The following is a 17,451-nucleotide window of genomic DNA, read 5'->3' on the forward strand; positions in this document are numbered from 1 at the left end:
TGAAACAAAAACAGAAAAATAATAAACGTTTAATCTTTTTAATTAATATGTACAATATATAATTTAGGATATATTTTGGGACAAGTTCACGATAAACATAGGCATTAAGAGTTAGGGGAAATTGATTTGAGTTTTGTGTGAACAATTTTTTAAACAAGCAAGTTATGTTATCTTGGATTAATTTCTAGTTGGGTACCTTCATTATTTACTAGTGCCAGTAGTATAATAGGGCAACTATGACCCAGAAATGAATTAATAAAATTAGGATGTATATCAATCTAATTGGCAAGGAATTGATTTAAACAATATATAAGGTTGTGAGTTTAAATCTTATTGTTTATATAAGGACTTTGGTATCGGATAATATATATATATATATCAGGAAGTGTTCATAAACCTGCAAGGTCTACCTTAACCCTTACGCTATTGGAACCTAACTCATCTAAATGAATAAAAAAATAAGACCTATATATATGTCACTTAATAAAGAAATCAAAATATAAGATGGAGTATGTGTCAAGGAATTAAATAAGCATGGAACTCTCTGGCTCATCTCTAATGAGGAAAGGATGGTGTTTTTTGTTTGACTTAGAGTAATAAATTATCCTGGCTGATTATGTGATTGAGATACACTCTCACTACCTCCTCTGATTTTAGAGGAGTTTTTTCACTTCATATACATCACACTTGCATAACAAAATATTGTCGTATTTGTTTTAGATATATGTAAAGATAAGAAATATTAAGTAACTAATAGATAAAAATGACTTTATTTAGTGCAAGAAAATAATTCAAATTTTATTATATGAAACTTCATATATAAATATAAGTATATATAGACAAAGATTTTCTGCTCATTAATATTTTTGGGTTAATATTTTATATTTAATTTACTTGCTTAATTGAAAGTGTAGTTTTAATCATCCTATAAAGTTAACTTAGTTACATGAATTATGAATTTAAGTTCAAAAATTCAAATCGTATTGTGTGCTTATTCTTTTATATATCTTCTCCTTTATCCTTTAGTGAAGTTTGTATAAGGAAAAATACAATTTCAATTTATAAAACAGTATCCAATGTAAATTGTCAAATAGATAATTAATTACATACTATTTAATAAATATAGGGAAATTGTACTAAGTATGCTTGAATTTTGTTGATGTCGACGATATGGAAATCCTCTCTAATTTTTAAAATTACAATGGCATCCCCTATTTTATATTTTATATCGCACTTACACTTCTTATGATAAAATAATAAATTTAAAATTAACGACATAATATTGCACTACAAATTCTTGTAAATTTGAATGAACTATATGAATATGATTCAAAATGTAAAGTAGAAACGATTAATGTCATTTTCAAAACTAGAAGTGTATGTTATGGACTTATGGTGACAAACCTCAAAGATACCAAGAACCATTTTCCCTTTAAATATTCATCATAAAAATAATATTAGCACTGATCCTACATATGAGTTATGACATTTAAGAACCATATAAATTTCACCAAAATAATAAATTTTAGATAAAAAGTAAACTGTTTAATTTTTAAAAGGAATGAATACATCCGACCTCCCAGGCCCATGAATATACTGAGTGTGTCACCCCTTAAGTTTAAATACTCCATGCAATATTTTATTCCCCTCCCAGGGGAGCTTTCCGCGACTCGAACCCGTGAGCTCAAGGATAAATAGTCACTATACCACTGAGTCACTACCATTAAGCTAGTATAACCTACTTTATGTATAAAAGAAATTTAAAGTTTGATTATGATGAAATTAAAGATGATGATTCCTATTTGCAAAATGTCTAAAGTTTGAGGAGTTATATACATTTTCCCTTATTTTTTTGTTTTTATTTCATTTAAATAACATATTTTGAGATATGATTTAGGACAATTGATCTTCACTCCTCAAGATAGGATATCGAAAAAATAGGGATGTGAAAAAGATAAAAATAGGAAGCACATCTTCTATCCTAAAAAGTGGGTCATTTTATATGTTACTTCGTTATGAAAATACATTATTATTAAATTTTAAATTTAAATATTTTTTTCGACCAATTAGAAAAAGTAGGATATGAAGTTGTGCACTTTTATAAGATAGAAGATGTGGTCCTAGATAAGATATGTGGACCAAATGTGGCTAAATGAAAGGAGGGAGACTTGACTTCATTTCAACCTTGCCATTAAAAATGTAACATAGTCGACACACCAAAGTAAAGGAGATGAGCCCTTTGTCTAAATGGCACTTCCATTATAAAATTTCACAAGTCAATTATATGATTTTTACGGTAATAATGCTGAGTAATTCAATTATATAATTTTTAAAGAGCAATTTCACGAGTAATTACAAGGTTTTTACAATGTTAATGTTCAGTAATTATTTTGTTTATAATGGTTTAGATTATATTGATCATGTATATAAATCTATTACAATAATGGTTATTTGATAAGAGGTCCATAATTATGTTTTTTTAGTATAAATCTAATTTGATTTTTTAATTAAGATAGAGAAAATCATCATAATTAATCAAGATTTATTCAAAATTACAAAATGAAAAATAAAGCACAAGTTGTAATTATTAACTTTTTTGTATTATGTGCAAATTTAAAATAATTTTATGCACCAATGGCTGTAGTTCGCATCGTAACTACCGTAATTACGTTCGCAACCACAATTTAAAATATTATAGTCATAATAATTGAATAAGGATTTATTATCACAAACCATGACATATATTAATAATAATGAAACAAAAACAGAAAAATAATAAACGTTTAATCTTTTTAATTAATATGTACAATATATAATTTAGGATATATTTTGGGACAAGTTCACGATAAACATAGGCATTAAGAGTTAGGGGAAATTGATTTGAGTTTTGTGTGAACAATTTTTTAAACAAGCAAGTTATGTTATCTTGGATTAATTTCTAGTTGGGTACCTTCATTATTTACTAGTGCCAGTAGTATAATAGGGCAACTATGACCCAGAAATGAATTAATAAAATTAGGATGTATATCAATCTAATTGGCAAGGAATTGATTTAAACAATATATAAGGTTGTGAGTTTAAATCTTATTGTTTATATAAGGACTTTGGTATCGGATAATATATATATATATATCAGGAAGTGTTCATAAACCTGCAAGGTCTACCTTAACCCTTACGCTATTGGAACCTAACTCATCTAAATGAATAAAAAAATAAGACCTATATATATGTCACTTAATAAAGAAATCAAAATATAAGATGGAGTATGTGTCAAGGAATTAAATAAGCATGGAACTCTCTGGCTCATCTCTAATGAGGAAAGGATGGTGTTTTTTGTTTGACTTAGAGTAATAAATTATCCTGGCTGATTATGTGATTGAGATACACTCTCACTACCTCCTCTGATTTTAGAGGAGTTTTTTCACTTCATATACATCACACTTGCATAACAAAATATTGTCGTATTTGTTTTAGATATATGTAAAGATAAGAAATATTAAGTAACTAATAGATAAAAATGACTTTATTTAGTGCAAGAAAATAATTCAAATTTTATTATATGAAACTTCATATATAAATATAAGTATATATAGACAAAGATTTTCTGCTCATTAATATTTTTGGGTTAATATTTTATATTTAATTTACTTGCTTAATTGAAAGTGTAGTTTTAATCATCCTATAAAGTTAACTTAGTTACATGAATTATGAATTTAAGTTCAAAAATTCAAATCGTATTGTGTGCTTATTCTTTTATATATCTTCTCCTTTATCCTTTAGTGAAGTTTGTATAAGGAAAAATACAATTTCAATTTATAAAACAGTATCCAATGTAAATTGTCAAATAGATAATTAATTACATACTATTTAATAAATATAGGGAAATTGTACTAAGTATGCTTGAATTTTGTTGATGTCGACGATATGGAAATCCTCTCTAATTTTTAAAATTACAATGGCATCCCCTATTTTATATTTTATATCGCACTTACACTTCTTATGATAAAATAATAAATTTAAAATTAACGACATAATATTGCACTACAAATTCTTGTAAATTTGAATGAACTATATGAATATGATTCAAAATGTAAAGTAGAAACGATTAATGTCATTTTCAAAACTAGAAGTGTATGTTATGGACTTATGGTGACAAACCTCAAAGATACCAAGAACCATTTTCCCTTTAAATATTCATCATAAAAATAATATTAGCACTGATCCTACATATGAGTTATGACATTTAAGAACCATATAAATTTCACCAAAATAATAAATTTTAGATAAAAAGTAAACTGTTTAATTTTTAAAAGGAATGAATACATCCGACCTCCCAGGCCCATGAATATACTGAGTGTGTCACCCCTTAAGTTTAAATACTCCATGCAATATTTTATTCCCCTCCCAGGGGAGCTTTCCGCGACTCGAACCCGTGAGCTCAAGGATAAATAGTCACTATACCACTGAGTCACTACCATTAAGCTAGTATAACGACTTAGTGGTATAGTGACTATTTATCCCTGAGGTCACGGGTTCGAGTCGCGGAAGGCTCTCCTGGGAGGGGAATAAAACACTGCAGAGAGTATTTAAGCTTAACGGGTGGCACACTCAGTATATTCATGGGCCTGGGAGGCCGCATGTCAGAACTGGGGTGTTACAAAGCTTAATGGTAGCGACTCAGTGGTATAGTGACTTTTTATCCCTGAGGTCATGGGTTCGAGTCGCGGAAGGCTCCCCTGGGAGGGGAGTAAAATACTGCATGGAGTATTTAAGTTTAAAGGGTGGCACGTTAAGTATATTCATGGGCCTGAGAGGTCGCATGTGAGGACTCAGGTGTTACATTATTAGGTTATCTTATCTAGAGGCATTCATCAACAATCAGTCATGAGTAAGTCCCACATTATTCTACGAAACTTTTTTTTTTTGTATAACCAAGGATATTATCATGTTATGGATAAGAAACTAATCTTTTTTTCATGGTGTATGACTACCCCTTCGACTAAGTGTCGTTCTCAAGAATCGAATATTTGACATTTAACCTAATGCTAACTGGAAAATAGGAGTATAAAATACACCTTCAATATCACAACCAAATACATAAAATGATTTTTATCATATCCACATACACTTGCCAAGATTATAGTCTTTCAATTAATATTTACTTTTTTTAAGCTAAAATATATGAGTTGTTTGTTTGATTGACACAAATGATTTAAACATGTAATATTTATACTATTATATAAAGACAAAACATGCCTCAAGGGTTTTAGATAATTTAACAGACGTAATTTCTATATTCCAATTTTTCTCTTACTACTAAAAAATCATATACCTTAAGTTCATATACCATGCAACCATGTATTCAAGGTTAGATTTGGATTTATGAAATTATTATGAATATTATTTTTTGCTAATAATGATTTTCTTGGAGTTATTAACTGCATTTATCCTCCCAATCACAACTTTGATGCTTATTGTCAGTCATTTTAAATAGGTCCACATTTTTTACAAGGAATAATATTTAATATTTTTATGATTGTGTCAGTTTTGCCATATTCCACCATACGATTTAAGTCTTTCATATAAATTCTCTTTGAATATATAAGTGGTTACAATACAACAATTTTATATATATTCATGTTTTATGTCAATTCAAATACACGTTTCAACAATTTAATGTACGAAAAGTTTATAACATAATATATGCTGCAAATACCACCATACAATTGATTGTTAACAATAACTGATATTCTAAACATTTACTTTACCAAGTAACTTCCACATTCTTCCGTAAACATAAATGTTAAATATTCTAAATTGATGCTTCTCTATTATCCAATTCCATATCACTTTCTCATTTCATCTTTTCTAGATACGTTTTTTCTTCTCACCATCATCATTGTTAACGCATAACTTTATCTTCTCCCATAAACTCATATGTTAAACTTCTAATATAAGGTACACACATATCCTTTACTTTTCATTTCCATATTCATTCTTATTCATAGGCATTCTTGGATTCATATATGTTTCAGTTGGAAAAGTCACGCCACCACCATTGTGGTATGAATTTATTATTTTCTATTGTTCATATATTTCTTCATTTTCCATTTCATTATGTGCGATTAGTGATGTGATGAATGAAAAAACAAACTCTCGTTTTTTGTGTTTTTTATGTTTCTTGATCCTTAATGATTACAGGTGTAATAGATATGATTATTCTTCCAAGATGCACCATTCTATTGCAATTATTGGTATTTTTCTTACATGATCTTGGACATTTCTTACATAAAATTATGTAACCAAGATGCATGTACTACATGTGCTACAATTGTAGACTAAGGAACATCTTCAAGTGATATTCTAATTGTATGATATGAAACATTATACTCCTTTAATGATAATTTCTATTACCCTCTTTTTCGTTATAGGTGTCCTTCCTTATAAAAAGAAAAAAAGATGATGGTCTTATCCCACATCATAATTTTTAATTCCTTTTTTGACATAGCTTTCAAGTTAAAGTAGACGTTTTTGTTAAGTATTAATCATTTCTTTTATCCTCTCGATTTTTGGTTGCAATATATAGATTTGAGACAAACTCCATGAGGAAAGAGATGTATTTTAGTAACATTTGGCATGACTTTTGGTTATGGACTACCTCAAGGCTCAATTTGGAAATTCAACAAAATCAACCAAATCTTTATCTGACAAATTACTATATTTAACATGTCATATCATATTTGACATTTGTAAAATGTAAACTACACGTTCCAAATAATAGGAAAGCGGGTTGACAAACACAGAAGCGTCTATCAACACACTAGTAATAATAAAGGTAGATGGGGTTGAACTTCACACTCACTTTCAAATAATTGATTATTTATTTCATATCCATTCATTAACGATTTATCCATATAAAAACCTCAACATTACTAAAAAAATGTCTTAGTCAATGTGGAAAGATTTTTTTTGCTTGACAAGAAATTTTTTTGATCGATTTATTTAGTGACTGTCGCGCCACGATTTTCGGCTACGCGACCTCTCGAGTCGCTACTACATTTTTTTACTGTAAAAAATGTAGAAAAATCTTTTTTAGCCCAATTACCTTGGGCTTTTGGATTTTTGATTACCAGGTTCGGAAGTCGGTTACAGGGTAGGGAAGGTATTAGCACCCCCCCCACCCGCCTTAAGCGGTACCCTATACTAAACTACATGGATTAATATATATTTTTATTTGTTATTATTACTATTAAATAAAGGAACATCTCTTTATTAATTAAATTAATTAGTTAATGATTAATTACTTTAAATGAAAAAAAATTATATTTTTTGGTTGTGCCTGACAAGATTGACTTTGGTCCTACGTATCCCTATTAATGGAATCAAGGCTTACGTAGTTCTTTAAGTAGAAAAAGGTTTGTGGGTTGGATTGATTTTAGAAAGAATATAAGTTAAATCTCGACTAACGATCCTATTAGTACAAATGAAGTACAGCCCATACGTCTGATACCGCATTTTGTACTAAGGGTTATTAAGATCTTAACATGTTTATGGACAAAAGATTTTTGAGTCGTTAATGAATTAATTATAGTGACTATTAAATTGGTGAAGTGCAGCCCATACGTCCGACACCGCATCATATCTTAAAATTAGAGTGATTGTCGTCTATTTATAATGACTCTATCATTAAAAAAATGTAGTAGTTATTTTAAGGATATTGATTAGAATTCAAAAGGTATAAAATACTAATAAAAAAGTGATTTATTCCAAACTTTTAAAAACTTACGCATTGTATTTTGTCTTTGAGCTTCCTCTAACATTGCATATATTAAAATTTGGATACTCATTAACATGAATAGAATAAAAAAACAAATATTAAGTGACATGGTATCAACATAACATGTTCTATTATAGAAATGAATTTAATTAAGTGGTACACACATGAATACAATTTTCACCATGTAATAGAATTGAGTGACTTTATTATATATTTACTTATTATTCTTAGCATTTGAATAGCAAAAGTAAAGGCTTGTTGTAAAAATGGTGAAAAAAACAACAATGAAATTTGATTACAATGATAAGTCCAGTTAATTTTTATATTCACACCTTATGTTCATGAAATTTTAATTGGCTACACATAATTAATTTTTTTTATTATTATGATAATTAAAATTTTCATGATATAATAATTTAGCGTATATAATATAACATGGTGATATCAGTGCAAATAATGAATAGCTAAAATGCAAACCTGATAAGCAATGAATAGAATACCCAACAGAAAGAGAAACACACGTGGCAGGAAGAGATTGTTGTGCAGTGAGACCGAGACGTATTTCGTCCCGCGATTGGCTGCTTTTTGTGGTCAACTCATGAATGGAGAAAGTATGCAGATCTAATGGCTAGGGATCGAGGATGCACAGATAAACGATGAACCAACCCACACAAGATTGATTCTCGCAGCAATTTTTTTATTTTTTCTCTTTTTTTCGCAGAACACGTTTGGCAGGGTTTTGGGAGCTTTTTGGATGATTTGGCATGGTTTCAATAATAATTTCTGTGTAAAACCAACTCTCCTATACTGTTGTCTTAAACCTCTATTCATACTAAAACACAACAAAATTAAAATCCCTAAACATTTGCCTATCTTTTTAATTTTTTTAATAAATCAAATATTCCTTTTTCAAAACCCAATCAAACTGATTTGATTTCCGTTAACCACGAGATTTGAAAAAATGATTTCAAATCTGGAATTTGAATTTCAAATCTGAAATTTGAATTCAAATTTCAAATTTGAAAATGATTCTTTTTTAGTTGAAATTAAAATCTTTTGAAAAATCTTTTTTTATTTTTTATTTTTGTTTTTATCCGAAAAATCAATAAATATTCAAGATAAAATAATCCCTTTTCTATTTTTATTATTTTTTTTAAATTCGAAAATTAGATTATTATTAGTTATTATGGTATCCAATTGTGATTTTAAGCATGACATTTTTATTTAAATGCTGAAAACTTCCAAAAATTAATTTTAAAATATCTTTCATCATCTTCTATTTATTGAAAGCTATTTCGAAAAATTTTAAAAAAAGAAAACATTTTTATCCTACTCTTTTTTATTCTTTTTGTTTTGGAAGATGACATGCGGGCCTATGGTGGCCCAAAAAATTAGTGCTTAGATTTTATTCGTATTTTCTTGAAATGAAAAACTTATTATTTTTGAAATGAATTAGGCTTTTTCTTGGTCCAGACAAAAAATGGGTGTTCACAGTGACTGATTTATTCTTTGCTCGCCATCTTAGCTTTGTTGGAAAGAATTTCCAATGCCGATATAATGGTTTCAAGAATATTTCATTTGATCAAAAAACTTAGCTTTATTGAATTATTAACAACTTCATACCATCTCGGCTTTGTTGGAAAGAATTTCCAACGCCAGTTTACTGGTATGAATTTAGCAAATTAACACAAGTGATAATAAGTGATATTTATTATCATTTTTATTTATTAACCAAAATACTTCCTTATGGAAGATTGGTAAAGAATAAAATGAACACAAGAATAAAGTTAGAAGTTAACCGTACAACTTCTTTCGAATGGTTGATATAAAGAATAAAGAATAAAACAATAAATAAATATTAGTTGCGGAAATGTAAATGGCAGAAAGTAAATGTTAGTTGCGGAAAGTAAATGACTGGAAATAAAAGTTAGTAGTTAGATCATTCATTATGACTATGTATTTTTCCTTTTCACAAAGATACAACTTATGAATTAAATTGCACTTTGCTTCAAGGTTTCTTTCTTTGTCAACAAATAAAATTTATAAGTTAACACTTTACTATTTTACACTTGCATCTCTTTCAAGATTCAATTGTAGTATATTATAGGGTTATGTCGAACCACAAAGAATTGCCTAATAGAACATTATTATAAGCATGTTATATTACTAATACAGATTGAACATATTTTCGATTGGTTTTGTTTATGAAATTCTAACCATTCTAACAAGTAAACATAAACAACTAATATGCACAAATTCTTGAGGAAAAAATTTAGTTTGAATGATGGAAATATTTCTTAACATGTTTCTATGAAATTTTTTTATAAAAGTTATGTGTTATACTTTGGTTATTACAAGCACCAGTTCATAAAATTTCTCCCAGTCCCCCGGAGAGAAAAAGTGATTTTCAAGCCTTGCAAAATATACTAATCAATAGAAAACTGCCACTCGATAAAACTAGTTGTCACACCTTATTTCAGGCTCCATAAACATTGATTAACCTTGATTACAAGTTACTTAAAATGGATGCTTTGATTTGGAAAATGAACTAAGATGTATTCCTACTTTTTACTTCATTTGTCAAGACTTTAAAAAGAAGCATTTTGGATCTTGAAATCAAGTTTTAGGTGATCAAGCTAAAACCGCATTAAGCACTTTCTAAAAAATTGAAATTTCCAAAGTAATAACTTAAACATGATTCAACATAATGAAACAACAAATTACAAGAAATATTAGTGAGCCAAAAATTCAACTAATATTTAGGAGTATTATCCATCTTAATCCAAGGATTTAAGGCACTTTACCATGCACAAATGAGATTGCAAAATAAATTTTTACATCTCATTTGATTACTCCTTCTCCTCTTGAATTAAAGAGAAATTACAAATAAAAGTTACCTAAGTTGCGTTGGAGTAGAAATCCTCCAAGAATTTAGAAAGAAGAAGTAGAAGAAGAGAGAAATTCGGATGAAGTTATGAAGTGATGAATGAATGTGTGAATGTAATACTTAAGTGCCTTGAAGTGCCTCCTATTTATAGGAGTTCTACGACCCCGCTAAGCCTCTCTCCTCCACCGCTAAGTTGCTGACCAAACCGTTCAGCATGGGTTTGGTCACTTGGCCAAGTAGCTTAATCACCTGCTTGGGGCTGAGTCACCCAAGCTATGGTGAGCTACTTGGCCCAACTATTGTGAGCTACTCTGAAAAGCCTAAGGAGGATACTTAGGATGAGGCCATGCATGAGGTAAGCATGCTTGGGTGCTAAGTTAACTTTGGCCAACTTGCTGACTACATTTGCCAAGCGCCTATGTGGCACCGCTGAGCTGTCTGCTTGAGAAGCTTGACCGTGCTTGAATGTGATGTGGCTTGGTGCTTGGTTCAACGCTGGGTGCTCTAGGTGCCACACTAAGTTGCTCAATGAGCACTTAGCATGTGCCATGCGTGTGGTGGCTCGTGCCAGGTTGAGTCTAACTGTGCCAAGTTGGTGTCCAGGTCGCGCTGAGCGTGCATTTGGTCCAAGCTAAGCTGCTTAGTGAGCAGCTTCATGTTGACTTTATGCTTTCCACATAGGCCAAGTTTTGGTGAGTCGTGTTTAAGGCTAAGCACACAACTTGCCACGCTAAGCTTAAGCATGTCAAGTATGGATCATTTTGGCTTATTTTGAGCACTTTGCTTGCACTTGAATATTCCATCTCTTTTCTACCTAAATCTACAAAATAAAGTAGAAAAAAATACACAAAAAATATATACAATATTGTGATATTTTATCCAAAAAGTGTTGAATTAAGTTGGTTTTCTCAATTTTGCCAAGGATAAGTGCCATAAAAAAGTGTATGAAATTTAGGCATTTTTGGCACTTATCAATCAATTAGCAACTCATGCAAGAAAGCTCTATGTCTAGCAACATTAATTCATAAGAATAAGGAATATGACTTGCAAAATCATGCCCCTATGTCTAGTGGTTCATGCATGCAAGCTGAGTAAAAATGCAACACCTCAATGTGCTAGTCGACATTGTCTTAGTCTATTCTGGCACTTTACCAAAAATAGTTCTATGTCTAGTAACTACAATGACAAAATTAAGTTTTATGAACCTTCAAGGATATCTCTATGTCTAGTAACATATGCTATTCAATTTGAGAGTTATAAAATCACAATATTAGTTCTATATCTAGATACCAATAATTAAAATACATGAAATGAAAAATAATATAAGTCTATGTCTAACAATTGTAAGTCGTGTAAGTTCAGAATAGTGGGAAAATAACTTAATCAATTATTCAAATATCATGCAAAGAGTTGATCAAACTAAAAGCAAAAAATAAGTAAATACAAAACTCATAGTGTATTCATTAAGTTCATGCTAGATTCAACCCCAACAATGAGGTACTTAGCTATTCATTTTCATACAACATAAGTAGGATATGAATAATAACCTCATAGGATGGTAGAATCACACAATTGAGCATAAATTAACACCTAAGTGGTTTTGAACTAAGCGAGCTAAGCTCTCTAAAACTTAGCAAAATAACAATTATAGTTTGAATGAGTAAGAGTGATGGTTTGGTTCGGTCTTAAAGCATTTAAATAGTTTTCTCATGTTGGTTTCTACGCTCAATGCATCACCTACATTGAGTATGGACTCCAGTTGGCTAGGCGCAACTCTTGGACGTACCAGTTTGCGCTAAGTGGACTTCCTGCGTTGAGTGCACCACCCACTTCACTGAACGTGACAAGGTGAACTGAGTGTGTCTGAGACAGAGAGTTTGGTCGAATTCTTTTAATTTAGATGCTCAACGTAGGATGTGCGCCGAGCGTGGCTCTTCTTTGCTGAGCATGGATTTGGCACAAAGCACAACTACCAGATGCTACCTTTTTTGTTGAGCGTGATCTAGGCGTTGAGCTTGGCCGAGTTTTGTCTAGAAACTTAGAATTTCCTGCTCATTTGTCCAGATTAAGCCTGCAAAACCACTTAGGAATAATACTTAGCCAATTAAACAAGTTGTTGATCATATATAAGTATATTTTCAATTATTTGAGTTGATTAAATTGTTAAATTTCTATATAACTAGTGTAAAATATATATCAAATTGGAACTTAACTAAGTCTCAGAACTTAGAACATTGTTTGTCCCCAAACAAGAGTCAAGCGAGTTTTTCAAAAACATGCTTAGATTTTTCATGTAGGACTTGCACATTAAGTGCATAGTATGTACTTAGGAACATGTTAATCACATAAGTAAGCAAGTGTACTAAGAGTTTTCAAACTTAATCTAAGTATAGTATCTAATTCATGCAAGTCATTCCTAGCAACATACTGAATCGTGAACTTCATTATTTTAACAAGTCGTATACCGAGAAGTCATGAAATGTGAACTCTCAATATTGTTTGAAGTATATAAGTGTATCTCTCATAAGCATGCAATAATCAAACAACAAATAAGTTTTGGTATTATCTCAAGATTAATCAAGAATGATAGATAATATGGATCACTAAGGTCTTTCAAGAGTTGTAATATGGTTGGGCTACAAGATACATGGTTTTTTGGATACAAAATTTTGTGCTAATTGTCTAAGAGAGAATATTGAACTTTTCACTACTACAAGCTACTTTGTTTCCCTTTTTCTTTACTTTAACCCATCATTCATCTTTCTATTTATACTCTTTCTTTTGTACAGTAATTCTTTTTGCTTTATAAGATGGCTGGTGGTAAACTATTTCATTTTCTATTTTTTCATACATCAATTTTCTTTCTCCCCAACTTATTTATGATTATAACACTTAGATCTCTTATCCTACTAGAACTAGGACTAGATAATATCTTTTGATCTAGCTTGAGGTTGCAATCAAAAACATTTTAGGCTTAAAGGGGCTTAGGAAGGGATAATGACATTACTTGGGACATGTTTAGGCCAAGTGATTATCTAAAAAAAATTATCTTGATCATATCCATATTTTTCTGTCATCTTAGATCATGTTTAGAAATGCAAGCAAAGCAAACAGTGCAAGTTATTACATCATATTTCAGAATTTTGTTGTAAAGTGTATACTCAAATCTCACCTTACTCAACTTACTTCTACAACTTCCTGAATTAAGGCAACTTCATGTTATCATTGTAATGTTCATTAGAGTTATGGTGACTAGAAGTGCCTTAAAACAATTAAAACAACATAGATTTCATAGTCAACTAATTCCTTAGACACTCAACTCATCATGCAAGACACAAATCAAATTGAGCAAACCGATCTTTTAAGAAGCCAAAATTCAAGACAAATAACAACCCATGCATGTTAATCAACAATAAATAAATTGAAAACAAATACTATACAGATAGCTTGCTTTCCAAATATGCCAAGTTCACCCCTCCATGGATTTTGGATTGTCCTCAGTGCAACAAATTAAGCTTCAAACCTGCACACTAACACACAAATTAAAAACATCAAAGCATACAAAAGCAGAAGCAAATACAAAATAGAAAAATAAAGGGCTAGGTTGCCTCTCACGAAGCGCTCGCTTAATGTTAATAGTTAGATATATGATTACTCACGTCTCACAAAAGTAAATAGTAGTGATGAGCTTTTGGGTATCATTAATCGGATATGGCTTAATTTGCTGCCCATTCACTACCCAAGATTTTTGAGTGCCCGGGTCCAATAACTCAATAGCCCCATGGGGCATAACCTCTTTGTTCTCAAAGGGTCCAAACCACTTAGACTAAAGTTTTCCACGAAAAAGTCGTAGTCTAGAATTAAAAAGTAGGACCTATTGTCCTACTTGAAACTCTCTCTTAATGAGCTTGTTGTCATGATATTACTTTACTCGTTCTTTGTATAAATCAGATGAATTATAGGCTGAAGCCTAAATTCTTATAATTGGTTCATATGGATTATTATTTTTTCACCAGCCATGTTCTCATCAAATTTGAAGAGCTTGATTGCCCAATAAGCCTTATAGGCTGACTTTATGGGCAAATGGCAAGATTTCCCACAAACGAGCTGAAATGGGTACACCAATATAGGTGTTTGAAAGTTGTTGTAAGTATAAGATGACAACTAAGAGGGGGTGAATTAGTTGATGGAAGAAAATGTTGATTTTTCTGCTAAGATATCAAAGGGTTTGTTCAGTGAAAAATAATTGAAGAATTCAACCAAGTTAAAAACCAAAACTGAGTACACGAAGAGAGTAGAAGAAGAAGAGTACACAATTTTTTTGTAATGATTCACCTTCTTGTCCACCGAAGATTACATCCAGTACTCTTGCCACACAAGAGATATTTCCACTATATATTTTGAGTTGCAATTAAAAATTCTCTCCCCAAGAGCCTTATACCTTACATACTCACAAATATCTATCCTTGGAAAACAACCTTTCCAAGTTAACTCTTTTTCCCTTATCACCACACCCTTGTGATGACAAGTTTTACCACAACATGAAGAATGATATCAATGGCAGGATTGCCTTTACAAGTATTTGAAAATTGCTATAACTTGAAATCCTTTTGCTCTAAATATATACTTAGTAAACAATGCTCTTATATGTTTGAAAACTTTAGAACTTAGCAATGAAGCAACTTCAGAAGAATCTTAGAGTTTAGAATCAAAGTTACAAAAGCGTGTGGAAATTGTTTAACTAAGTTGTGAAAATTTGTTCTATTGAATGATTATTTGAATTTAATGTCTCAATGCCTTTAAATAGGCTTCCAATCACCCAGAGTATCCTTCCATGAAGAGGAGACACGATTGGAATGAAACTCATTCACTTTGGATGAAAGTTGTTCATTTAAATTTGAAAATATGGTTTCCAACAACTATGGGTAATTAAATGTCATGACAATGTAATCAATTGCCAAAACTTGATTTCCAAAGTGGTAATCGATTAATACAAGTAATTAACTGGTTACTTAGTGTCAGTTATACTTTGAAACTATTTTATTAGTCAGGTAACCTGTTACGTAGTTCTAGTAACCTATTACCAACTGTCACACAGTCAAGGTAACTTGTTACCCAGATCTAGTAACCTATTACTCAAGTCAAGTAACTTAACTAGCATTTTGGACATTGTTTCACGACTTATCCAATTCTTTTGAAAATAATTTTGAAATCTTTGAGCATTGCTAATAAATATAAATTGAGGTAAGGATAGAAGTACCTATTGAAGACTTAATCTATAATTTCCTTGAAGCTTGAATCTTCTATGTCTTCATTGTCTTCTTCATTTTTCTTCTTTTTGTGATCTTGGTGTCTTCATCAAAATCATGCCAAGGTCAAAAGCGTGATCTTCTTCAGAATTGTCTGTTTGCCCAAAGAGCATCGTCCAACTTAAGAGGCCATTCCTTCCTATATGAGGAAACAATTTTATCAAGAATGCGTTTAACATCTTGGTTGGATACCTCAACTCGCCCGTTAGTTTAGAGTGATAAAGTGAAGTCACCTTATGTTTCACCCCATAACGAGTGAGAATCTTCGCAAGCTGGGCATTACAGAAGTGAGAGCCTCCATCAGTAATAATGACTCATGGTGTACTAAATCATTTAAAATATTTATTTTCAGAAATTTGATATCCATTTTGCATATATGTGTTACTAGACATAAATCCATACTTGATGGTTCATAATATTTAATTCTATTATTATATTTTTCTGGGCATAGAGCTATTTTGGTAAATTTTTAGCATAGGCCAAGACAATGGCGATTAACACATTTGAGGTGTGCACTAAACTCAACTTGCATGCATAGATTACTAGAAATAGAATGTCTGTATGAATCATAATTATTCATCTCGTGTGTAAATTTTTGGTTAACTTCATGAGTTACTAAATAGGCTAAGATATTAGCTCTTATTGAATTTGAGGTCCAATATTGTGTAGAGCCATACTTGTTTTGTTGCTTGATTGTTTTCCCATAATATTGAAATGAATGGTGAGTCAATCCCACATCTAACTTCGAACATATTTTATTATAAGTTTTCACAATCAAACCAACAACCTTCGGAAACCATTTGAAAAATCAGGTTAAAATAACAATTTAATTATTGTAAGGCTAAGTTTATCAAATCCTCCTGGATACGACAACCCCCTTACATTATACTTGTTTGTGACACTATAGGAATATTTCATACTCCTAATTTCCAATTAAGCAAAATGGTGTCACTGCTCGCGACTTTCTCTAATCTATAGCATTGTATAATTTGATTACCGTTTTCAGTATTTTAATTCGCATTTAGCGCATAAAAGGGGTCTGATTTTTAATTTTTAAGTATTTTAATTCGGCTCAAATCTCACTCAATGCTGCATTAGAATCTAGAACAGGTCTGACAGATTCACTAGGTGTCGCACACGCAAAATTAATAGTTGAGTGAATCAAAGCAGACGCGCTCAGCCCGTGGGCCATGCTTAGCGCACTTATAAAGTATTGTTTTCAATGCTTAGCACACCGTTGCGCTAAGCACATCCATTAACAAAGAGTTTTTGCAGTAAGCGCACTTGTCACAATCTAGCCTTATAAATTCAAGGGTGAAACTCGCTAAGCTCCACACCAAGCGAAAATCTCAGCTATTCTTCCTCACCTTTTATTTGTCAATATTGTTTGAGGGTTACCATGGACCCAAAGCGAGATATTAATGAATATGAGGGTAGAAAAGAGTCTCAAATCACAACGGGACAATCAAGTGCGGGGG

The sequence above is a fragment of the Lupinus angustifolius genome, chromosome LG11, assembly GCF_001865875.1.
Source record: "Lupinus angustifolius cultivar Tanjil chromosome LG11, LupAngTanjil_v1.0, whole genome shotgun sequence".
In the NCBI taxonomy this organism is placed as follows: domain Eukaryota; kingdom Viridiplantae; phylum Streptophyta; class Magnoliopsida; order Fabales; family Fabaceae; genus Lupinus; species Lupinus angustifolius.